This window comes from Lathyrus oleraceus, chromosome 5 (genome assembly GCF_024323335.1).
Source record: "Lathyrus oleraceus cultivar Zhongwan6 chromosome 5, CAAS_Psat_ZW6_1.0, whole genome shotgun sequence".
NCBI classification, from domain to species: Eukaryota; Viridiplantae; Streptophyta; class Magnoliopsida; order Fabales; family Fabaceae; genus Lathyrus; species Lathyrus oleraceus.
The window spans coordinates 236,470,303-236,496,835 of NC_066583.1; the positions used below are offsets into that span (position 1 = coordinate 236,470,303).

The 26,533-nt window shown below is 39.5% G+C and overlaps 1 long non-coding RNA gene and 1 other non-coding gene across 2 annotated transcripts; one reads left to right on the forward strand and one right to left on the reverse strand.

Moving 5' to 3' along the window:
* Nucleotides 1-864: 864 nt before the first annotated feature.
* Nucleotides 865-971, reverse strand: LOC127088510 (small nucleolar RNA R71). The gene has a single exon (XR_007790343.1). It is a non-coding gene; the product is annotated as a small nucleolar RNA R71 (small nucleolar RNA).
* Nucleotides 972-22,807: 21,836 nt separating this feature from the next.
* On the forward strand, nt 22,808-24,771 carry LOC127083325 (uncharacterized). The gene is made up of 4 exons (XR_007788389.1): nt 22,808-23,297; nt 23,859-24,067; nt 24,233-24,311; nt 24,464-24,771. It is a non-coding gene; the product is annotated as an uncharacterized LOC127083325 (long non-coding RNA).
* The last annotated feature ends 1,762 nt before the right edge of the window (nt 24,772-26,533 follow it).

Genomic DNA, 26,533 nt, shown 5'->3' on the forward strand with positions numbered 1-26,533 from the left:
AAATTAGTTCTTTTCAAAGTAGGAAACATTGCCCATAAGTAGTTCTATTAGCAAGTACTTGGATTATTAATTGGTTACGTGAATTACATTCGACCCTGTCTTTATTAATTAGTCTTTATTCAACACTTTACTTTTCATTGCACACTCTAAAAACACCCATTTTGATTGCCTTTGATAAACACCATAACAATAGATAACGATAGATTGACACTTGGTCTCTGTGGATTCGACAATCTTTTATATTACTCTGACGCGTTCGTATACTTGCGAAAAGCACCGCATCAAGTTTTTGGCGCCGTTGCCGGGGACCAATTTCGTCAAATTTCATTTTCCTGTTGTTATATCGTTTAGATTTAGGCTATTTCCCGCCGGTCAATGCGAAGAACTCGCAGCACCGGAAGTTTAAGCTTAGTATACCCTCTGGCGGAACCTGAACGTTACGCTCGCGCACGTTTATTCTTTCATAGAATTAAGAGAGCTATGGCCGAAGATCAAAACCAAAGGCCTCTTAAGGATTTCGCTCAAGCATCTAATGAGGAACCTAGTTCTAGTATAGTAAACCCAACCATCCCAGCTAATAATTTTGAACTTAAACCATCCCTGTTGCAACAAGTGCAACAGAGACAATTCGCGGGTCTCACTACTTAGAACCCAAACCAACATTTAAAAATATTTCTTCAATTAGCAGACACTTTTAAAACCAATGGAGCTTCTCCTGAGGCAATACGTTTAAGATTATTTCCTTTTTCCCTCAGAGACAAAGCCCTATCATGGTTAGATTCCCTTCCACTCAATTCCATTACGACTTGGGATAACCTTAGAAGAGTTTTTCTTGCTAGATACTTTCCCCCGAGTAAAACCGCCGTTCTTCGAAACCATATAACTAGATTTACCCAAAACCAAGGAGAATCGTTGTTCGAAGCTTGGGAGAGATATAAAGAGTTGTTACGAGCATGCCCACATCATGGTTTAGAAAATTGGTTAATCATTCAAACCTTCTATAATGGATTTCATTACAACACAAAGATGACCATCGACGCTGCCGCAAGAGGTGCTCTGATGAACAAACCTTATCCTGAAGCTAGTGCCCTCATCAAAGATATGGCTCAAAACCATCAATCATGGGGAGTCGAACGAGCGACAGTTGAGAAGAAGGAAGCCCAAGGAGGAGTGCATGAACTAAGCTCTATAGACATGATGCAAGCTAAAATGGATGCATTAGCCCTTAAGGTCGAGCATATGGGCATAAACCCGAATACTGTAGCCGCAGTTTCATTGGATTATGAGATATGTGGAACCAAAGGACACCAATCTGCAAAATGCAGTCTATTAAACGAAACCCACTCTGAGCAAGTGAACTACACCCAAGGGAACCCATATTCGAATACCTATAAACCTGGATGGAGGAATCACCCGAACTTCTCCTATAAAAACAATAACCCTATTCAAAATAATATACCTCCGAGACCTAGTTATCAAGCCCCTAGATCAAATCAACCTAGGCAACCTGTACCACCAAAACCGAGCCTTGAGAAAATCATGGAAAATTTTATCACCGCTCAAACCCAACAAAACAAGGAGTTCATGAACCAAAACATTCATGTTAACGAATTGATTACTCAGTTAGGAACCAAGGTTGACCAAATAGTTACTCATACCAAGATGCTTGAAACCCAGATCTCTCAGGTAGCTTTAAACCAAGCCCCTCAGACTACACCTGGAGGACAATTCCCTGGACAACCTCAACAAAATCCGAGAGGACAAGCCAATGCCATTACCCTACGAAGTGGGAACGCTTATGATGAGCCACCAAACCCTAGATTGAGTGAACCCGAAACTTCTAAGGAATGTACCAAACCCACGGACGAAGTAAAGGAACCAGAGGAATCTGAAAACCAGGAAGGTCGAGAAAAAGGAGAAGAACCTAAAGATAAAACTTACGTACCACCCCCGCCATATAAACCACCTATACCATATCCACAAAGACTCAAACAAACCCAGATCAACAAACAATATCAAAAATTTATTAAAGTTATAGAAAAACTTCATGTAGAAATCCCTTTCACAGAAGCCATCACCCAAATACCTTCTTATGCAAAGTTTCTCAAAGACATCCTTACCAACAAACGTAGACTTGACGATCCGAAGCCTTTGGAATGTAATGCTATTTCCGAGGACAAATTAGCAAAGAAAGATAAAGATCCTGGAAATTTCTCCATTCCTTGCCTTTTGGGTAATCATGTCATCGAAAAAGCTTTTCTAGACTTAGGAGCTAGTGTGAGCCTAATGCCTTTAGCAGTTTGTGAGAGGTTAAACTTAGGAGAATTACAACCCACTAAGATGTCACTTCAGTTAGCCGATAGATCTGTTAAATATCCGATAGGCATTTTAGAAGATGTTCCTGTTAGGATAGGTCAGTTATTTATCCCTACTGATTTTGTTGTCATGGACATCAAAGAGGACAATGATATACCAATCCTTCTAGGTAGACCATTCTTATCGACTGCAGGAGCCATAATAGATGTCAAGAAAGGAAAGTTGACATTTGAGGTAGGTGACGAGAAAATAGAATTTATACTTTCGAAATTTCTTATGGCACCTGTGATGGGAGACTCGTGTTATGCCTTAGATATCATTGATGAATGTGTTAGAGATTAGAACAAAAGAAATTATAAAAACAATTAAGTTACCATCAACTCTCATAAGGGAAGATGATGACTTTAAGAAACCCTACATCGATGATAACCTTTACGAATGTTTATCCCTTACCCCAGATCCTATGCCATGCCCTAAGAAACCAACCTTAGAACTTAAGGAACTGCCTAAGAACCTGAGATATGAGTTCCTCGATGAAAAGATGAACCGTCCAGTTATAGTTAGTGCTACCTTGAGCCAAGAGGAAACGAACCAACTTTTAGACGTTTTACGAAGATATCCCTCAGCCTTAGGATATAATATCTCTGACCTGAAAGGTATAAGCCCATCCGTATGCATGCATCGGATTTCGCTCGAAGAAGATTCAAAACCCTCCAGGGAACATCAGAGAAGAATAAACCCTATAATGAGTGATGTTGTTAAGGAAGTTCTTAAGCTACTTGAGGCAGGTATAATCTATCAGATCTCGGATAGTAAGTGGGTGAGCCCTGTGCATGTAGTACCTAAAAAGGGAGGCATCACAGTCGTGCAAAACGATAAAGGCGAACATGTAGCAAAACGTTTAGAAGGAGGATGGCGGATGTGTATAGATTATAGAAAATTAAATAAAGCAACTAGGAAGGATCATTTCCCTTTACCATTTATAGACCAAATGTTGGAGCGTCTAGCCAGACACTCTTACTTCTGCTATCTAGATGGATACTCTGGATTCTTCCAAATACCTATCCACCCCGAAGATCAAGAAAAAACTACCTTTACATGCCCTTATGGAACTTTTGCCTACAGACGAATGTCGTTCGACCTCTGTAATGCCCCAACTACTTTCCAACGCTGCATGATGTCAATCTTTGCAGATTACCTAGATGGTATCATGGAAGTGTTTATGGATGATTTCTCGGTTTGCGGATTTGATTTCCACAATTGTCTTGCTAACCTTGAGAAAATCCTGGAGAGATGCGTGGAGGTGAACCTCGTGCTGAACTGGGAAAAATGTCATTTCATGGTAACCGAAGGAATAGTTTTAGGACATATAGTTTCCAAAAAAAGTATAGAGGTAGATAAAGCTAAAATAGAAGTTATAGAAAACCTAAAACCCCCAAAAACCATCCGAGAAGTTCGAAGCTTTCTTGGACACGCTGGATTCTACCGGCGTTTTATTAAGGACTTCTCCAAAATAACTAAACCTTTAACCGGACTTTTAATGAAAGATGCTGAATTCATTTTTGATGAAAAATGTAATGACGCATTTAATCTTTTAAAGCAAGCATTAGTATCTGCACCCATTATGAAACCACCTGATTGGTCAGAACCTTTTAAGATAATGTGCGATGCTAGTGATTACACAGTTGGAGCCGTTCTAGGACAAAGGAAAGATAAAAAATTACATGCCATTTATTATGCCAGTAGAACCCTAGATGCTGCCCAACTTAACTACGCAACAACTGAAAAAGAATTACTCGTTGTAGTATTCGCTATAGACAAATTTAGATCTTATCTAGTAGGAGCAAAAATTATAGTTTCCACCGATCATGTTGCCATTCGTTACCTATTAAGTAAAAAAGATGCCAAGCCCAGGTTACTCCGATGGATTCTATTACTACAAGAGTTTGATTTAGACAGAAGAGATAAAAAAAAGGCACTGAAAACGTAGTAGCTGATCACCTTTCTAGGTTAGAACATCTAAAACCTGAACTAATACCCATAAATGATGATTTCGCCTATGATAGACTGATCGCTAGAGTAGAAACCATTGAAGATAATAACCTAAGCCCTAATGAGCACCTCCAAAATTCTTTAGCAATAACTAACGTACCCTGGTATGCAGACTTCGTTAATTACCTAGCTGCTGATATAGTACCTCCTGATCTTGACTGCCACCGCAAGAAGAAATTCTTCCACGATGTGAGAAACTTCTATTGGGACGAACCGCTCCTTTTCAAAAGGGGTAAAGATGGCATTTTTCACCGTTGCATTCCAGAAGAAGAGGTAAATAGTATTATCGAGCATTGTCATTCTGCACCGTATGGTGGACATGCGAGCACCTCTAAGACATACGCCAAGATTCTTCAAGCTGGCCTATTCTGGCCTACCATGTGGCGTGATGTCTATGCTTGCATTATCAAGTGTGACAGATGCCAACACACTGGAAACATTTCAAGATGTGATGAAATGCCTCTAAGAAACATTCAGGAAGTAGAACTCTTTGACGTATGTGGTATAGATTTCATGGGACCTTTCCCACCATCCTTAGGTAACAGGTATATCTTAGTAGCTGTAGACTATGTGTCTAAGTGGATTGAAGCTATAGCTGCACCCACAAACGACACTAGGGTAGTAATCAAACTATTTAAAAACTATATATTCCCTAGATTTGGAACGCCACGTTTAGTCATAAGCGATGGAGGATCACACTTTATATCGAGAATATTTGATAAACTTTTAAGAAAATATGGAGTGAGGCATAGAGTAGCAACACCATACCATCCACAAACTAGTGGCCAAGTAGAAGTATCTAATAGGGAGATAAAACAAATCCTAGAGAAAACTGTTTCTATTTCTAGGAGAGACTGGTCTCAGAAGCTTCAAGAAGCACTATGGGCCTATAGAACCGCTTTCAAAACCCCTATAGGAACTACTCCTTATCAACTCGTTTATGGAAAATCCTGTCACTTACCATTCGAATTAGAGCATAAGGCCTATTGGGCCATTAAAACTTTGAATTTAGACTACTTAGCCGCTGGAGAAAAGCGTACCCTAGACATTCATAAACTAGAAGAACTTAGGCAATCTGCCTACGAGAATGCAAAAATATATAAAGAGAGGATAAAAGCCTATCACGACAAAAGAATAGTAAAGAAAAACTTCAATATAGGCGATCCTGTTCTCCTTTTTAACTCTAGGTTACGACTCTTCCCTGGAAAGCTACGTTCAAGATGGACTAGTCCTTTCGAAGTATCCAAGATTCTGAGATCCAGAGCCGTAGAAATCAAGAACGATACATGTAGTCCATTAATTGTAAATGGACAAAGACTGAAGCTCTACGAAGGAGGAGACATTCCAGCATACTACTTGAGCCACACCCTGATTGATCCACCGATTCCTACTACTACAGGTGTATAAATTCTAATCGTCAAGCTATTGACGTTAAACAAGCGATGCGTGGGAGGAAACCCATGGTTTTTCTTTCATTTTACTTTTTCGCATTTATTTAATTTTATTTTTATTTTATTTTATCATATTTTGCATTGAGACTAAGATTTGAATGGTTTGTATTTTCAAGATCACTTTCTTAACTTTTACAGGATGCAGGATTTCGATGACATGCATGTGGCCTATAGAGATAATGCTCAGAGGGAGCGCTACATCGCTTTGTATCAGCGCCCTATGGCACCCACACGTTATCTCGATCAGCACTGTATGGAGGCACTGGGTATTGAGCCGAGTATCCGATTCCTTAGCCACCAGCTTCACTATGACGAGTTTGCTGATGATTTGAGTAACACATATAGGAACGTAACCTTGGAGTTCCTGAGTTCATTTGACTGTGACCTATACTCTGGACCAGATGGGTATGCTGCTTTCAGGCTTTTCGGAGTTGAGTACTCCTTTAGCCAGAAAGAGTTCGGCGACTTATTGGGCTTCCAGACTACTCCTGATGCTATCCCGGAGACACCTATGGGATATTTTCTGGGCAAGGAGGTTGAGAAGTTTTTGAGTGATATCTCAGGTGGCGGAAGCCAGGATCCATCTATGCAGTTGTCTCATGTCATACATAACCCAGCCTTCAGATACTTTCAGATGATATTAGCACATTCCTTCCTGGGAAGGCCGGATGCAGAGACACTACTGAGTGAAGAGGAGATATTCCTATTATTTTGTGCATCCCAGTCTCGCCCAGTAGCATGTGGGAACTTTTTATTATGCATTCTCAGCGGTATCTCCAGATCTACCGAATGAGTCATCCATGTTGGCGGAATCATCACGCAGATTGCTGTCGCTTTAGGTCTGTCTCGCAAGCTGTCACATCTCCGGATCTACTATAGGTACACTACCATGGACATCGACTTCTGTTTGACCAGAGGATTGATGAGGAGAGCCTCTTTCCACCCATGTCATTTCCGACTGCTAGTCGACAGCGAGGCTATCCATTACTTCACATTACTAGATCCTATGATGACCAGTGTGCATGATCTAGCGAATTGGAGTTATGCTCTAGAGGGACAGGGAGAGACCGTTGAGGAACCAAGATCACCACCCATTGCTGAATACACACCTACACCACCATCTCCCAGAATCATTGTTTTTCTAATAATCTTTCATTACAGACACCCGACATCCGCACTCAGATTGTTGAGTATCGTAGAGAGATCGTAGCGCTTAACATCCCTACTACATGATCTTACCATTCCATTTTATTTTATCTCTCTTTTATATTTCTCGTATTTACATAACTCATTTTATATTATCGCATCTGGAATATTATATAAACTACATCTATACATTAGTATTTCTATTTTTATCTATATATGTTTTATGTTTATTTTATTTGCATTTTAATTTTTCAGTTATTTATTTATTTATATTTAATTTTTGTTTTTGTTTTTGTTTCATTTCTATTTTTTGTTTTTACCTTTATAAAATTATGCAAGTCAATGATGCTAGGAGAATCACAAGACAAATTCTATCCGGACCCCTCAAAGCCAAAAGACAAGAGAAGCCCAAACCAAAGGACCAAAATCCGGCCCAGCTAGATTTTGCCTTGTGGCGCCCGCCATAGACCCTGTGGCGCCCGTCACAGCGTCTGTAAAAGGTCGGGGCAGAACCCCTTTCTTCACCAGTTTTGCAACTTACAACCTTCCAAACCCATTTTTTCACCTTGGAAAAACATCCTTGAACCCACAAAAAGCTCATACTTTTCTAACCACCACACCACACAAATCATTATTCCAATTTCCATTTTCATTTTCGTCCGTCGGATTTCGTAAAAATCCAACCTTTTCACAAACCACTTCATCTTCTTCATCACTTTTCAAGAGCTTTCAAATGGAGTTTAACGGATTCATTCTTCGAGGAGGGAAACCGGGGGATAGACAAAGAAAAATTATTGAACGGTTGCAAAATCGGGAAATCCTCCCGACAAGGTATGTTGACGAAAACTGTCTCTACACTTTAGGTATCTATCATAGCATATTTCATTTATTAGACAATTTAGGTTTGCATAATTTATTTTCCAATAAAGAACCTACCTATGAGTGATTGACAATTGAATTTTTGAGTTCCTTAATTTATATCGTCAGCCCTAACACTGCTAGCACAGTTGGTACTGTCAAATTTAGAATGTTTGCTGTTGAATACCAATTCAGTACCGACGAACTAGCTAGCTTGTTAGGAATCCCTCATGGGGACGGTGCTATTTGTGAGGCCCCTTTGGATTCCGAATGGTCTGTTGAGGTATTTTCCTTCTGGGAGCGTTTATCAAACACTTCCATAAACTCGTTTGAAGGAGTTCTTGCCTCAACTATCCATAACCCGACCATCAAAGTTTTTAGATATCTGTTGGCATGCACTATTTTTGGTCGGGAGAATCCAAATAAGGTTAATGCTAGAGAGCTTCTATTTTTACAAGGAAGCCTCACAAATAAACGTATTAATTCGGTCCCGTTCATGCTTGCTCATATGATTTTAACTGTGAATAAAGCGGGACTGATTTCTTTTGGTGGATTGATTACATCTATTGCTCGGGCGCTTAACCTGAACGATGAGATAGCTACCCTAGACCCCTTACCTCCTCGCACAATTAACCTAAAATTTATGAGAGACATGAAATTGTGCCGCTCGAGGAGAGAAGGAGGCTATATGCTTATGGTTCATGGTGTAGCCATCCCGTCTGTTGTTTTACCGTGCACTAGATGTACAGATGTACGAGATGAAAGGAATTGGACCTACGCTTTAGATGCCCCACCTGTTTTGGGTCCTCTTCTTTCTAACATTCCTGATGAGGCGGGACATGACACTGATGATGAATATGATCGGAGAGAGAGATCTCCCGTACCCCATGTGTCCCCCATCATCCTTCACCGCCACACACCGCACCATCTTCTTCTTCTGCAGGTACCACTCCTGGCTTCTATATTATAGAGGAAATGTGGCGTGACCACATGGCTAGAGAGAAAAGGCGTGACGACCTACTCTCTACCATCCAGCAACAAATGGCGGATAACATGAACTTCATGCAAGAGTCGCAGCGGAGGTCAGACAGGTCCTATGACACTATTTTACAGTCTCTGCTTACGATTACCAATACACAAGCCCGTCAGCAACAATACCACCAGCAACACATTGCTCTCATAGAAAACACTCAGGGTACCATTTTAGGTCACCTTCGAGAAGTGAGGACCGCTCAGGATGCCCTGCAGGCGAGGATGGTTCAGAGAGATCGTCGTCGTACCCGATCCCGTCGTCCACCTCAGGATGGCGAGGGCACTAGTGGTCAGCAATAGGTTGCCAGGTAACTCTTCCCTTATCTTATTTCAAAACATTGGGGACAGTGTTCGATTTAAGTGTGGGAGGAGACTCTATCGTCTTTTCTTTATTGTCTTTCTTGTTTTTTCCTTTATCGCTTTTTCTTTGCTGTTTTTAGATAGTTTATTTCCTTGTGGTTGTTTAGTTTGCTTTTTAGTATAATGCATGAGTTTAACGAGTCACAAAATATAGTAGATATTTAGTACAATCCTACCTCCCCATACCTTTAGCCCCACCAAAAAAATTTTTTGCAAAAGAAAATAGTGTTATTCCGAAAGTTTTCAGGTTTTAAAGACATGTTTTGAGTAAGGATGCGGTGACTTGGGAGAACTTTGCGAAACATCAGTATCTGTTTTAGCACCATAAGCTTCGTAAATATAGGAATCATTCCCGAAACCCCATATATCATGGCCTTAATCATCATTTCCGTATAAGTCCTCAATAGTTTATCTCAACAGTCAGCTCCGGCCTACGCATCCTCTACGTAGGGGACCGATGCGAATAAGTGAATGATCCAGAAAAAAAAAGAAAAAAAAGCAAAAAGGCAACTCTGGTATAGGTGACCCTCACAAAGTCATTTAAACCAAAGAATTGTAAAAATTGCTACAAAAAGAAAAGAAAAAAGAAAAAGAAAAACTTACCCATTATTGGTTGGTTCAGAGGTATCTGGCACTGAACTCGGTAGGGCGGATTACGATCCGATCCCCCACAACTACAGTTGGGTCCAATAAAAGGGTTTACACATATTTATGTGCCAGAAACCCCATGCTCATATCATAATCACTAACAGGCCACTCTACTATGAAGCATGTACGGATAACAGGCTTAATGTGATTGCTCCTGAATGAAAAGGACACAAAAAGAGATGAAGAGGCAGGCCTAGGTATTGTGGGATAATATGGGTTGGTTAATATAGGAATGAAGTTTATGTCCGTATTTGCGGATTAGTGTCATCATGATACCCTTAGTTCACTCAGTTAGTACCTATCACTACATCTCGACTTGAACTTAGAATTTTTACCCGAAGCACTCGGTTACACAAATTTTCTTTTATGACCTTTTTAATGTTTTGCTTGAGGACAAGCAAAGGTTTAAGTGTGGGAGAGTTTGATAACACTAAAATTTACCGTATTTTCGACTCCGATTTCACATGCATTCTAGTCGTTTTATTGTTATTTTGTTGTGTTATTACTATGTTTTCCTTTGTTTTTAAGTTTTTACTTTAATCGGAGCCCCGATCGTGAAAAGGAGTGAAAAAGAGCTAAAAACCCTAAAATTCAGCATTTTGTTCTTGTGGCCTACCCCATGGCTGGCGCCATAGACCCTGCCATGACGTGTCCAAGCTCAACTTCCCTCAACTGCCACGTTCTCCACTACTTCCACTAAGGCGCCTCAATTTGGCCTTGTGGCGGGCGCCACAAGAGGAAAATAGTTTCCCTCCCTTTTTCAAGTTGAAGGGCATCCAAGTCATTTCCATCTTTTTACTTGCTTATAAATAGAAACTCGAATTCACTTTTACAATCATCCAAACTTAGAGCAGATGCAAACTCAGAGCAACTTTATTTTACTTAGGCATATATTCAGTATTATAAAGTGGTAATCGCTTCGCATTGGAGTGTTGCCACAATTGTGTAATCGAGTCTGTGATAGAGTCTGTAATCGAGTTTGGAGCACTTTGGAAGGAAGTTAATCCTGCCGCCATTTTCATTTCCGCTTTGCAATTTATTCAACCCTCCGATTGGAGCAGGTTTTTATTACTTGTCTTTATCTTATTTATTTCCTCGCACTCGCTTTACTTTATTTATTTCCTCGCACTCTCTTTACTTTATTTATTTCCTCGCACTCGCTTTAAATTATTTATTTCCTCGCACTCACTTTAAATTATTTATTTCCGCACTCGCACTACTTTTATTTACTTTCCGCACTCGCACTACTTTTATTTATTTTAATGTACTTTTACTTTACCATGTCTAACTAAATTTATAAGGTTAGAATATAAGGATCGTAATTGAACCGATAATCCGTACAGTTGTTCGTAGAAATACTTAAGGGCTATTTTAACTTTCAACTTAAGTTTTCCCGCACTTCAATTTCGTTGGGTAAGATTGAAAGCCGTCCAACGTCTTTTTAAACTTAATTGTTTTTAACTATTTCAAAAACAGCGAAAGCGCTTTGTTTAGTTCATTAGGAGATTTTAACATAAAGAAGAAAAGAGATTTTAAAACTATTTTCGGACGCGTTTATAAGTTTAGAGTCTGGTTCGTGAGAACCTCTTATGGTTAAGAAATCCAGGTTATAATACTTTTCAACTTAGTCAAGATACTATATTTCTTAAAAATAGGTTTACTACTCTAACTCAATGCGCGCCTTTTTATAAGTGACAATAAGAGGGTTTGATTAGGGAGTACAACTCGGTTCTGAATACGCGAAAGCGACAGTTCCTGTTAAATTAGTTCTTTTCAAAGTAGGAAACATTGCCCATAAGTAGTTCTATTAGCAAGTACTTGGATTACTAATTGGTTACGTGAATTACATTCGACCCTGTCTTTACTAATTAGTCTTTATTCAACACTTTACTTTTCATTGCACACTCTAAAAACACCCATTTTGATTGCCTTTGATAAACACCATAACAATAGATAACGATAGATTGACACTTGGTCTCTGTGGATTCGACAATCTTTTATATTACTCTGACGCGTTCGTATACTTGCGAAAAGCACCGCATCAGTAAGTCTGACTTTGGAGAAAGCACTTGATATCATAATACCATGGCTTATCATCTTTCACTTCTTCAACTGCAAACACATGAGCTGGTCTATCCAAGCGCATCACGGTAATATTGGGGACCTCATTCCAATATTTCACCACAATCATTGAAGCAAGCGTAGCAAGAGCGTCTGCCATCCGATCCTCATCTCGGGGAATATGATGGAAGTCAACCTTAGTAAAGAAAGTTGAAATCCTCCTCGCATAATCTTTATATGGGATGAGGCTAGGCTAATAAGTTTCCCATTCACCCTTAATCTGATTAACAACAAGGGCCGAATCACCATAAACATCGAGATGTTTGATCCTAAGATCAATACACTCTTCCAAACCCATAATACAGGCCTCATACTCCGCCATATCATTCGTGCATTTGAAAGTTAGCCTTGCTGTAAAAGGAAAATGTGTGCCCTGAGGAGTAATAATTATTTCTCCAATAGCATTTCCATATTGATTAACAGCACCATCGAACACCATGCCCCATCAGGAACTAGGCTCTGGCCCTTCATCGAGCGTAGGCTCATCACAATATTTCATCTTCAAATACAGAATCTCCTCATCAGGGAAGTCGTACTGAACATACTGATAATCCTCAATTGGTTGATGTGCCAAATGGTCAGCCAAGACACTACCTTTAATAGCTTTTTGAGCTTGATACTCAATATCATACTCAGATAACAACATCTGCCAATAGGAAATCCTCCCAGTTAAAGCAGGCTTCTCAAAGATATACTTGATTGGATCCATTTTGGATATCAACCAAGTCGTATGATTCAACATATACTGGCGTAAACGCTTAGCGGCCCAAGCCAAAACACATCATGTCTTCTCAAGCATTGAGTACCGAGACTCACAATCAGTGAACTTCTTACTCAAGTAATATATTGCACATTCTTTCTTCCCTGATTCATCTTGCTGACCCAGTACACATCCCATGGAGTCATCAAGCACAGTTAAGTACATAATCAATGGTCTCCCTTCAATAGGCGGAGACGGAATCAGAGGCTCAGATAAATACTCTTTGATACCGTCAAAGGCCTTCTGGAAATCCTCGGTCCAATCATGACACTGATCTTTTTGGGAGGAGCTTGAATATAGGCGCACATGTGCCAGTCATGTGGGATATAAATCTCAAAATGTAATTCAAGTGGCCAAGAAAACCTCGTACTTGCTTCTCATTTTTGGGCGCATGCATCTCTTGTATTGCTTTGACCTTGGCAAGATCAACTTCAATACCTCTCTCGCTGACAATAAAGCCCAATAACTTGCCGAAACGGACTCCAAATGTACACTTCTTCGGATTCAAGCGGAGTTTGTACTTCCTCAAATGCTGGAAAAGCTTCAACAAGTGTTTTACATGTTCAACTTCCATTTTCGACTTCGCAATCATATCATCAACATACACCTCAATCTTCTTGTGCATCTTATCATGAAACAAGGTAGTCATAGCGCGTTGATACGTGGCTCCGGCGTTCTTCAAACCGAAGGGCATCACTCGATAACAGAATATTCCCTAAGGTGTGATGAATGTTGTCTTCTCCATATCCTCAGGTGCCATTTTAATCTGATTATAACCGGAAAATCCGTCCATAAATGAGAAGACGTTGAATTTAGCTGTATTGTCTACCAACATATCAATGTGTGGTAGAGGAAAATCATCTTTCGGACTAGCTTTATTCAAGTCACGGTAATCCACACACATTCAGACTTTTCCATCTTTCTTAGGCACAGGCACAATATTGGCTACCCATTAAGGATATGTAGAAGTCACCAGAAACCCCACATCAATTTGCTTCTGAACTTCTTCGTTAATCTTCACTGCCATATCAGGATGAGTTCTTCTGAGCTTCTGCTTTACAGGCACACACTCAGGCTTCAACGACAAGAAATGTTGCACGATATCAGTATCTAGACCAGGCATGTCTTCATACGACCAGACAAAGATGTCGACATATTCTCGTAGCAACTCAATCAACCCCTTCTTCACAGACTCTTCAAGGAGTGCCCCTATCTTTACTTCACGAATGCAATCTTCAGACCCCAAGTTGACTGTTTCCAGATTCTCAAGATGTGGCTGAATGACCTTCTCCTCGTGCTCAAGCAGACGAGTAATCTCATCAGGAATCTCTTCAACATCATCTTCTTCTGCCTCAAATACAGGGAACTCAAAGTTGGGAGATGGTGTTGGATCATTATGTTCAATGGGTTTGATCAACCTGCATAATGATTTTGAGTATAAAAGAGATTTCAGAATTCAAACAAGGCAAATCATTATGCATATGAAAAGTTGATTTTATTCTCTTTTTAGGGTTTTATGGTGATCACCAATATCATGCCAAAGCAAAAAGGAAAAATAATTTGGAAAAAATAAACATTTAACATGTGATTATTGAATGAATATCATTGTATTAATCAAATTTGCCAACAATGTCATCACTTCTCCTTTTGGAATGGGAGAAGGGTTTTCAAACAAAATGAACATATTACGTTGACTTATGGATAACTGTTGGAACATCAACAACGACCCAATTATTGCAGATTCCACCAGGTATGACAAATTTGCCAAGGTCTTCCTTTTCATCCTCTTCAACAATGGCAGCAACTTCCTGATCTTCCACCGTGTGGATGAAACCTCCACTCTGGAACAACCCACGCTCATTGGAAATACCAGAAGAATACCTTATGCTAGCTCGGGATTTGTTATCTTCCAACCTGATTATTTGCCCCAAACAAGTAGTTGCACCATGCTTAATGGCCAACTTTGCATCGTTGTAGGAGACAAATGAAGAAAGTCCTTTCCTTGAAGGCTCAGCAATAGACAAGGCTTGGAACGGAGTCCCAACCTCATCCTTAACATCAATATAGGAAAAGGAAGATAAATGACTGACCAAGAGAGCCTTCTCTCTCCCTATCACCACCAACTTCTTGTTCTTTACAAACTTCAATTTTTGGTGTAGGGTGGATGTCACGGCGCCTGCCTCGTGAATCCATGGTCTGCCAAGCAAACAAATGTAAGACGGATGGATATCCATGACCTGGAAAGTGATCTAGAAATCACTAGGTCCAATCTTGATCGAGAGTTCTAATTCACCGATCACAGTTTTGCGTGATCCATCAAACGCCTTCACAACCACTCCACTCTACCTCATGGGAGGCCTTTGGTAAAAAAGTTTTGCCATAGTGGATTTTGGCAACACATTAAGTAATGATCATGTGTCCACCAACACATTGGACAAGGCATCATCCTTACAATTCATATAAATGTGTAAAGCCAAATTATGGTCTTTTCCCTCCTCGGGAAGATCAGCATCACAGAAGCTCAAGTTGTTGCAAGCGATTATATTTGCAACAATGCTATCAAACTGCTCGATTGTGACATTGTGGTCCACGTATGCCACTTCCAACACCCTCTGCAAAGCTTTGTGGTGTGGCTCTGAATTCATCAACAAAGATAAGACATATATCTTTGATGGAGTTTGTAGCAGTTGATCAACAACATTGTATTCACTCCTCTTGATAAGCCTCAGCATCTCATCACAGTCCTCTCTCGAAGTGCCAGACTGGCCAACCAGGACAGGAGTACTATTATTCTTCACAACAACAGGGTCAACCCCCTTCACAACAGGAGCCTGATTATTAGAAGAAGAAGTCCCCACGGGACCGGCAGGATTAACAACAGCTCTCTTCACAACATCTTCGTGGGGTTTCGGCTGCACCGAGAAAACACGACCACTACAGGTCACACCACTGACGTCTGAGATGCTCATAACAGAGGTTGAGGGCAACGACACCTCCTTCCCATCTTCTAGGATCACAACGTTATATCTGTAGGGAATATCTTTGTCTGATGAATATGGGATAGGACCCGCTGACTTAATTACAAGGGCTGGTGATACCTTCTTCTTGCTGCCATCATACTTGACGACAACAGGCTCAGGAATTCTAAATACAGGGGAAAAAACATCAACTTTGTCCTTATTACGATTCTGAAGTATTTCAATCATTCCCTGATCCAACATCTCTTGAATGTCCTTTCTAACTTGTCGGTATCCTCTTTTGTTGATAGTGCATACTTGGCACCTATCATGGTCATACTCATAATGACTGTGTTCACACAACAACTTGTGCATCTCGACCAAAGATTGCCTTATGTCATTAACATACAGGACATTGTATTTTCCAGGGTATCCCTGGACCATGTTAACAACAGCTTTCCCATGCTCAGGCAATGGGTTCTTCTTAACATTAGGACCTACATCCTCGAAAAACAAAATACCACTGCTCACAAGGTCTTGCACCTTGGTCTTCAACGGGTAACAGTTTTCCACGTCATGTCCGGGAGCACCAGAATGATATACACAATATAGTCCAGGCTTATACCACCACTGAGGGTCGGTCGGTACAGCGGGAGGGTCTCGTGGAGTGATCAACTTCCTATCAATCAAGGAAGGATGCAGTTCAGCATAAGTCATCGGAATTGGGTCAAAAGTTACCCTCTTCCTCTCATAGTTGTTGGTGCTGGTGTTATTGTTGTTTCGAGGCTGGTAGGCATGTTGTTGTTGACGATGTTGTTGTTGTTGTTGATGATGGTGAACTTCTCGAAAAGCAGGTGCTATATGAGCCACCTGGTGTTGGTTGACGGCAGGACGCACATCCTTCCTTCTTACAGAGGGTCTTCTTTTAACATGAGAGGACACAACATGTGTCTCTCCCTCTTTCTTCTTAGCAAAGCCCCTGTACCTCTTTGCTGAGGAACCATCATCCCTAGACAAACGTCCTTCACGGACCCCCTCTTCCAATCTCATCCCCATATTCACCATTTCGGTGAAGTCTGAGGGAGCACTGGCGATCATCCTTTCATAATAGAAAGAGCTCAAAGTCTTCAAGAAGATCTTTGTCATATCCTTCTTATCTAGGGGTGGCGCTATCTGATCTACCAACTCTCTCCATCTCTGGGCGTACTCCTTGAAGGTCTCCTTGTCCTTCTGGGACATCGCCCTCAACTAGTCCCTATCAGGAGCCATATCCACATTATATTTATATTGCTTAACGAAGGCCTCGCCAAGATCATTGAAAGAGCGAATGTTCGCATTCTCCAACCCCATATACCATCGGAGCGCGGCACCCGATAGGCTATCTTGAAAGTAGTGGATAAGAAGTTGGTCATTTCGGTCTGAGTTGACATCTTGCGAGCATACATCACAAGATGGCTGAGTGGGCATGTTTTCCCCTTGTATTTCTCAAATCCAGGTACTTTGAATTTAATAGGGATCTTCTTGTTGGGCACTAGGCACAACTCAGCAGCACTTTTACCAAAAAGGTCCTTACCCCTCATAGTCTTCAGTTCCTTGCGCAGCTCAAGGAATTGGTCTTTCATTTCATCCATCTTTTCATAAACATCCGGACCCTCAGACGACTCGGAATGATAGATGGTGTCTTCAACTCGAGGTAAGGTGTGCACAACGGGAGGTGGCACAGATAGGACCGAGCTAGATGCCGGTAAAGAAGCGAGAGTAGGAGCAAAACCCTCGGGTACAAAGTTAGCAGGCATCCCCCACGGGAACCCGGCTGGCAAAGACGGAGCGAAATGGGTTGTTGCAGTAGGAATAGTCGAGGTAGCAACCTCAGAAATAACCGTCCTCGCGGGAGGAGTTGCAGGAGTTGGTGAAGCTTGACTATGGGCTGCTAGCATTGACTCCATCATGGCAGTCAGCCTAGCGACCTCTTCCTTCGATTCTCGGTTCTCTTGCTCTAAGTGCTCCATTATCCTTGGATGATTAGCTCTGGTGTTATACCGGTGCGTCAGTTTGTCTTCAAAATAAATGAAGAGCAAAGAGTTAGACCACTTGATCAAGAGCTCAAAATAAAACCTACTTATGCATATGATGCATACAATGTTTGTGCATATGATTTGTTTTTTATTAGAGGAACTTTATAGAGATCTATTTGCAAATATTTGAAAATATTAATCTTTTAAGACATATATGGAATACACATAGCAATAATATTTGGAAAATTTTTACACCAAAGAAGTAATACAGTTTTGGTAACCAAATATAATACAAGAGAAAAGGAGAATAAACATCCTATGGAGCCCTAGAAACAATCATCCAAAGCTCTCGAGATCGGACGATAAACTGCACGAAGCCTCTTAACCTCTCTCTCATAAGTTGCTTCCATGTCGACCTTCTCCTTAGCAAGCCGATCATACTTCCTCTTTCAGAACCTGGATGACTGAGGAAGAAGAGAAGTAACCACATCATCAGGCTCATCAATAACCCGATGCTCTAAAAATTCTATCACTGCATCCTTATCTTTGAGCTGCTGAAGAAGTTCTTCTCGCTCACGAATCCAAGCACGCGACCGGTCTTCATCTCTCAACTCCTCTACTCCTTGGTTAGGGAGGGTTAAAGGCCCAACCATAACCATAAGGGTAGGTCTCGGATAATCATAAGGCATGCAGTACTCAAAAGCTCTCTTCCTCACCCAAGCGGTGTAGGGTTCTAAAGCAATGCAATTCTTCGGGCCAAGCTCCTTCCTTCCCTTCCTATGAACTTTGCGCCAGGCGCGGACCATCCTGCCCTTCAAGTTCTGGGGATCTTTACCCTCTTGAAATAATAGGTCTTCCAACAAAACATTGTTAGGTTTATCCTTTAAGGGGAACCCAAGCTGACGGCGAGCCAAAATAGGGTTGTAGTTAATTCCACCACATGTACCAAGAAGAGGCACATTGGAGAATTCACCACAAGAATCAATAATCTGAACGCCATCATAAACATGATTATACCAAGAGATATCATCATTAGTGAGAGACATAAGTCTCGTAGACCACCGTAGATATCCCTTGTTCTCCTTGAAAGCGAGCGTCTGAGGCAAGTGCGAAATAAACCACTTGTACAATAGAGGCAGACATCACACAATGACACCACCACCCTTTGCATTCCTCATATGCAAAGAGAAATAAGTGCCACCCAACAGAGTCGGAACAAGATTAAGAGAAGAGAAAATCCTAATAGCATTCACATCCACAAAGTTGTCGATGTTGGGAAATAACACTAGCCCATAGATGAGAAGTACAAATATGGCTTTAAAGGCGTCCTCACTCATGGCCTTCCCAAACAAAGTAGCTTAGGCAATGAGAAAATCAGATGGGAGACCTTGAATTCCACCTTTGGTAGTCATATGAGTAACAATGTCAGATACATCTACATGAAGCATATCAACAATCTCTTGAGAAGAAGGAACCCTCTCCAAACCACTGAACGACAACTTATCCAAGATAGGTATACCCACATTATAGGCATACTCCTCAAGTGTAGGCAAAATCTGGAAATCCGGAAAAGTGAAACACCGATACAGAGGATCGTAGAACTGCACCAACACACTCATCATACCTTCATCCAGCTTGGTAGAAATAATAGACAGAAGCTTCCCATGGCGAGCTTTGAACTCCAAAGGCTCTAATACATAAGATGTCCAACTCCTTAACTCTTTCAAGTCGGGTTGTCTGAAACTGTACTTCTTCGTATTCCTTCTTTGCTTATCCATGTCTGCAAATTTGCAAATAGACCTCTTAAATTCCTTGAAAACTCTTTATTGTTGATGATATGGATGCAAATGAATGCATGAATGCATGGATGCAACATTCACACTCAAGGATCAAGCAAGTCACACCACACAAAGGTCACGGGATGGCTCAAGTCATCGTCAATATCAATTATCCATTTTGGTGGATCATGGTTTACACCTAATCAACACCCAAGTTCCATTGATATTGAGGATATACGAGAACGAATCAACCGCGAATCAAGGGTTTGTTGTAAGTCACGAGCATGGAGTCCCGGTTAAGAACCACCCAAAGGGAGTGTACTATGGTTAAACCTGACAATCATGTTCTAAAAGAGGTCCCCATAGTTATCATCTCATCTTTTGGATATTATCGGATAAAACGACTACTCGTATTCCAAAAATATTTTCAAGAGAGACTCTTATAAGTGTAGTATCACGTAACAATCGTATCAAATCTTACACTTGAACGACCTTCGCACTACGTCCTAAAATAGGCCAAGATGGGCTAGGTATCTAAGGTCCTTGGCTTCTAAGGTTTATATTGGAAAGAGTAATGCCTAACCACGACTACTCGTGTGACATTATTGATCCCAACAAGACCTCCACCAATTGAATGGGCTTGCAAGTCAACTTGCTAAGGAATAACTCCACACAAGTCAACAAGACCATGTCATTCTCCTATGAACCAAAGAGTAAAGCAGGCATATTTGCTAAAAATAAAAGGAAAGGAAATGTTTGTCTATACAAGACAAAAAGCTCTTGGTTCAAAGGTGGGCGTTGGTTATTGGCCCAAAAGTATATATAGAATCCACAAAAATATGGTACTTGGTCCCAAGAAGACAATATATCATTGATGAGAAATGAGGATGATGTTGCACAAGAATTGACAGTCATTTGACTTGAACGACACTAAAGTCTGTGAGTAAAGATGAATACTCTAAGTAACTGGGTTATTCGTCCCTTACCCAAAGATATTCATAATTAGGATAGGAATGCTCCTTCTCACCCCTTCTTTACTACTTAAGGGCCATTGCATGTGATCCTCATCATAGTTGACAAGTTACTAAAGAAGACTCTCCTTGTTCCTCCTTATTGTTGGTTCTAAGTGTTGGCAGCAATTTTGGTAAAACAAAGAGTGTTTACAAGATGTTGTATGTGATGTCTTAACATAATATATCTGTGTACCTGCTGGAGTTTAAATGGAAAACATAATTATGCAGGATTGTTTCAGAATGTCATACACCATGCCATGGCATCTGATATTATGTACCTGCTGGAATTTAAGAAACATAATTATGCAGGATTGTTTCAGAATGTCATACCCAATGTCATGGCATCTGATGTGGTATGTACCTGCTGGAAATTATAAATGGAATTATGCCGGATTGTTCCAGGATGTCCGACCCGATGTCATGACATCCTGTACACAGAATATTCAAGAAGAATGTTATGTTTTTTGTGATTGTGCATTTAATGGAAATCTATGTATGATTGAAGATCTGATTTGCAGGCGCATTCAATCATTAATTACAACCTGATTTACTTATTTTCCAAGGAGATCTAACTAGCTGTCATGAGAAGATTTAATTGGAAAATAGTTTAGGGTTTTCAAGATGTCCAAGCCCAGCTGAAAGCTTCTATAAAAAGGGACTCGAAAAACCTGATTTTACACACAACCAATATTGAGCGAAATACTGAGAGAGAGCTAGGGTTTGTGTCTTGTTTAGTCGTGAAACTTGTAATCCATTCAAGTCATCCTTAGATGATTAAATTGGTCTGATTTGTGGTTGTAATTTGTCACTCAAAGCTTGTAAGCAAGAGTGTGTGTCTACTTGATCAAAGTTGTTAAGCAAGATCAAGTGTGTGTCTTCTTGATCAAAGCTGTTAAGCAAGATTAAGAGTGTGTCTACTTGATTGAAACTGTGAAGTAAAATCAAGTGTGTGTTATTGAAAAGTGTTTTCTTTTTTCAAGGGATTGTTGTTTAAAATCACAAGTGTGATTGTAGGGAAGTGAGTGAGTTCTCATATCTAAGAGTGCTTAGGTAGAAATTGCACGGGTAGAGATTAGGTGAGAAAGACTGTAACTTGTTGAAGTGTACGAAGAGTCTTTGAACTGATTCTATTTTAGTGGATTTCCTTCCTGGCTTGGTAGCCCCCAGATGTAGATGAGTTGGACCGAACTGGGTTAACAATTGCTTGTGTCTCTTGCATTACTATTCTCTATCTTTATCCTGTTTGCATTACTCAGATATTAGTGTCGTGACATTACCTTCGGCATCTCATATCTGATACCAGAATTTCACTTATGATGAAATATTGTTTGTGAAGAAAGAGACTTCACAATCATTTAATTCAAATTATACTAAAGTCTATGAATAAAGTTGAATACTATGAGCAACTGGGTCATTCGTCCCGTACCCAAAGATATTCAGAATAAAGATAGGAATGCTTCCTCTTACCCCTTCTCTACCACTTAAGGCTTATGGAACATAAATAAAATCATGATTGACAAGTGTTGATACACCTTGGTTGTGCTTGAGTAATAATCCAGTCTGTCTGCAGTGTATGACTTGTACTGACTTGAAGTTTGAAGTCTCGATCTTGAGTTGAAGTCTTGAGATCTAGTGCAACTTCATTACAAGGGGAATAGCCTTATCATGTGATCAATGGTCTTTTGATCACTTGAACAAACTAAGGGAATTAGAACATGTCAAAGGATTTGGTTGTTCAAAGTGAACTTTGATCAACTCAATCAATGGGGATGAAATCAATTATGAATTATGTAGAATGGGTTGATGATCTAAAACCTAATAAATTAATCAAATCATATGCTAATCTTGATTCTAAAAATCAACCTAACACTATGTGAACATGTTAATGATACACAGACTATCAATTAACTACATGCATTAAACCTGAAAAGAATTAAAATTCTAATTAACATGGTAAATGTGATTATATTCAATTAAAAAAACAAGAAAACAAATATCATTCATTCTAACACTAATATTATGTATCATTAATTCTAAAATAGGCATCAAAACAATTATTTATTTTCCCATTATTTTTATCAAGATATAAAATGCTAAAAAAACATAAAAAAATAATTAAAAATCACAGAGATAGAAGAAATATAAACAGGGGTTTGCTAGAAAAAATAGAGAGTGCAGGGAGCAAGGGCGCATGGCCCAACATAAGGCCCATTTGCCACTTTCAGCTTTGAATCAGGGGGTATAGAAGAGTTTAGGGTGCAAACAGCAAGAAAGGTTAGGTCTAGGGAGTCATTGGCCCATTCTGGAATTGAGAGGGAAGGAAACTCATATCAAACAAAGAGCATATGTTCCACATGTTAATCGTTTTCCACAAGCTCAGACTGAGTCAAAAATCACTAATGTCTCCTTCTCCATTAAGCCGGAGCTCACCACCAGCGGTGGTGGAGCAACAATCATCAAAATAAAAAATGCCAGACCACTCTAAATTCCATTCTATATTCGAATCACCACCTAATTTCATCTGAAACAACCTAAATCTATCAAATCGTGCAAAATCTATCAAAAACCCTAACCACTAAAATCAAAATTAAATGATTGATTGGAGGAATCAAAGTCCCTGGTGTTAGGGATTTGTTTCCTTGGCCCCTAAGCTACATATGTGTAACAAGGATGAAAGGAATCAAGAAGGAAAAAATCAAGAAGGAAAAAATTATCTCCAGAGCAGAGATTTGCTCCGATGAGTTGTTGCGGTGAGGACGAAGCTTGCACTGAGGAATCACTTGAAGTCAGGTACATTTTTGCTCCTATCTTCTTCTTCTTTCTTCTGATTCTTTTCTTCTTCTTCCACTTTCTAAATGTGAGTTTCGAAGATGTTGTAGAGAGTGGATCATGAGGATGAATCTGCTCTGAGGTTGTGGTAGAGCTTTGATGGAGTATTTCGAAGGAGCTTTGTATGAGGGTGGGGAGAGAGGTTCTAAGATTGAAAGGGAGAACAAGATTGAGATTTCTGAGAAAAAATGAAAGGGTCGATGAAAATTGCAGAGTGAGGTCAATTTATAGATGGAGAGATTTAACATATGAAACTCTGTTAATTTAATCACAATGGAAAGTTAGTTAGAAATCCTAACTCTGTTAGACCTTGAGATTCTGATTTCTGTTAGGATGACTATTCAGTTAGGCTAGAAATGCAGTTAGTTACAAAGTGTTTTTGTTAGTTGAGAATTCCACTGTTAGAGGAGGTGTTAGTTAGTGAACTGAATCATGATCTATTGTGGCTGGTAGTTATGTTTGAAAGCTTGGTAGAAATGTATGTTGGATGACTTGCTTAACCAGTTTGGCCTCGAGCTGCAGGTTGAAATGTTTTGTCATTGCATGTGCTTGAAAATTGTGGTTGTGACTCAATTGCAAAGTACTTGGACACTTTTGGACAAACTTAGCAGGTTTCGATGCAAGGCATGGCTTGTTTGGAAATTGCAAGTTACAGGTGACCTGCTGGATTTGGTGAAATCAAGTTTCTTCACTTTTTCCTGCATGAGAATTATTGTTACATGTTGGTGCAGGTATTTATTATGATGCATACTTTTCTAATCGCAATCCATTTTCTGTTGAACCCATGTCTGCTTAGGTTATGACTATTATGAGATATTTCTAATGTGGTTAAAATAAGGTCTTATAAAAATATGGCTACGACATTGATTTTGTGTATTGAATTATGTTGATAACAGTTGGTGCAATCTTTGCTAAAGTAAATGCATTGCCGTCTCAATGTTTGATCCAATGAAACTTGTATTGCCTTATTGACAGGTCAGCTACTAGTGTAGGAAAGTTATTTGCCTTTCCTTTAGATTGATGGCCATTAGTGAATGATGCTAATGATGCATGGCTTGTTTAATGAATGGCCATACTTCATAATGTATGCTTGTCTGAATGATGTATGTATGTATTCTTGAATGCAGGGTTGTTGACTTGGCAATTGGACATTTAAGGCATGGCAAAAAGACATACTTGGTGCAAAAGTGAGGTTTTCTTACTCATGAAGAAATTGATCATGGAATCACATGGAAAGGTGAAAGAATGAAGATACAATGTGCATTAGGGTTTAGGAGATGAAAAATAGGTCAGTTGACTTTGGTCAACTGGTTGACCAAAAAGTCAATTGTTGACCAAAAGTCGACTTTTGACAAAAAATGTATTTTTTATATTTCTTTTGTATGGACAATGTAAAGTGACAATTGTATGAATGAATGGACATTTTTTTTGAATATACATGGTTTAAAGAACAATGCTTTATTTTCCATGTTTGAATCCACCTTGAAATGAATCATGAATGACCTAATGGATTAAACACATTAAGGAACTATGAATACACATGGACCAATGGACTAGGAAAAAGCCCCTTGAATCAAATATTTATGGACTATGAATACATAATGAACCATGAGATAAATGGACTAGAATGCACTATGAAATGATGAAATCAATGACCTAAGAGATCATGAACCATGAAGCATGGACCAATGACTTTGATATGCCTAGGATCAAATGGTCTTGAATGGAAAATAGAATGCATATGATATGCCTAGGATCAAATGGTCTTGAATGGAAAATAGAATGCATATTACATGGATGAAAGCTGGAACAAAGCCTTGGATCAAATGAATCACCAAGAATATAGGTATGTAGATCAAATGATCAACTTGATGGATGATTCTTAAGAACAAATCAACCTTGATGATTGATAATGCATTATATAATGATCAAGAATCATACCTCCAATGAATTAGGGTATTGATGCATATGTGAATATCATGATTGCAATCTTCATGAACCAAGGTCCTAAGCACAAGAAATTAGGGTTTCACCCTTTGATTATAAATTATAAGCATCACCACAATCTTGGGGATTGATCCTCAAGCAAACCCTAGCTTTTGTTAGGTATAAATAACAAAAAACTTTGAATCTATAATGATTATTAGAAAGTTCTAATGTGAATGAATGATGCACGTGTATTGGGTATGAATGAGTGAATATGAATCTCAAACTAAAGGTCATATGAAAAGTAAAAAGGGGAGGAAAATTTTGGGGTATGACAATTGCCCGTATTTAATCATGTTAAATCTGAATGCGCAAATTGCGACATCTTTTCAGGTATTCAATGTAAAAGAGGATTAAATACTAAAATATCCAAAAAAATCCCGTTGAGGAACGATTGTAATGTGAGAAAGATAAGTGTATTTGGAATATGGAATGGCAGGTAGACTTTCATAACTTCGTCTGTTGAGGGTTGTTTAAACTACTCTGTGGGGAAATATGTTAGTTGCAAAGGAAAAGCATGATATGCATGCTATATGCAATGTATGTTTGATTTTTTATGATGCATAAAGCCACATATGCTATGTAGCAATGTGGATAGATATAGACTTCGGCTCTGGTATGGAAGTGAATTGAGTCAAGGAGCCCATAAGTTAAACAAGATGGTTTCATAATGCCCTTGTAGCTGGAGATTTCAATTGAATTCTTTATGACAGGGATGTCAATGGTTGGAAATGAATTACCAACACAAAGGTTGGAAACAAGGTGATTATCAACCAAGAAGGCTGGAAACAAGATCATTAACCATGAAGGTTGGAAACAATATTATCAAACATGAAGGTTGGAAACAAAGATCATCAACAATGAAGGTTGTAAACAAGATCATCAACCATGAACGTTGGAAACAAGATCATAACCATAAAGGTTGGAAACAAAAGGATCACAAACCATGAAGGTTGGAAACAAAAGGATCATTAACCATGAAGGTTGGAAACAAAGATCATCAAACATGAAGGTCAAAAACAAAGATCATCAACCATACAGGTTGGAAACAAATATCATCAACAATGAAGGTTGGAAACAAAAAGTTCATCAATTGTGAAGGTTTGAAAAGGGGATAATCAACCATGGCGGTTGGAAAAAAATATTGCCAACCATGAATATTGGAAACAAGGATCATCAACCGTGAAGGTTGGAAACAAAAAATCGTCAAC